Source organism: Solanum tuberosum, unplaced genomic scaffold, assembly GCF_000226075.1.
Source record: "Solanum tuberosum cultivar DM 1-3 516 R44 unplaced genomic scaffold, SolTub_3.0 scf00380, whole genome shotgun sequence".
In the NCBI taxonomy this organism is placed as follows: Eukaryota; Viridiplantae; Streptophyta; class Magnoliopsida; order Solanales; family Solanaceae; genus Solanum; species Solanum tuberosum.
Window position 1 is genome coordinate 113872 of NW_006239303.1, and position 340 is coordinate 114211.

Here is a 340-nt window from a genome sequence, read left to right on the forward strand (position 1 = left end):
ATTTGCTAAGAGCATCTGCTACTACATTTGCTTTACCCGGATGGTAATGCACGCTCATATCATAATCTTTGAGGAACTAGAGCCACATTCTCTGGCGAAGATTCAACTCTTTCTGGGTGAATACATACTGGAGGCTCTTATGGTCTGTGAACACATCTACATGAACATCATACAAGTAGTGCCTCCAAATCTTGAGTGCAAACACCACTGCTGTAAGCTCAAGGTCATGAGTCATATAATTCGTCTCATGTACCTTAAGCTGTCTAGAAGCATAAGCTATAACCTTACCTCGCTGCATCAACACACAACCTAGGCCGACTCTGGATGCATCACAATAGAT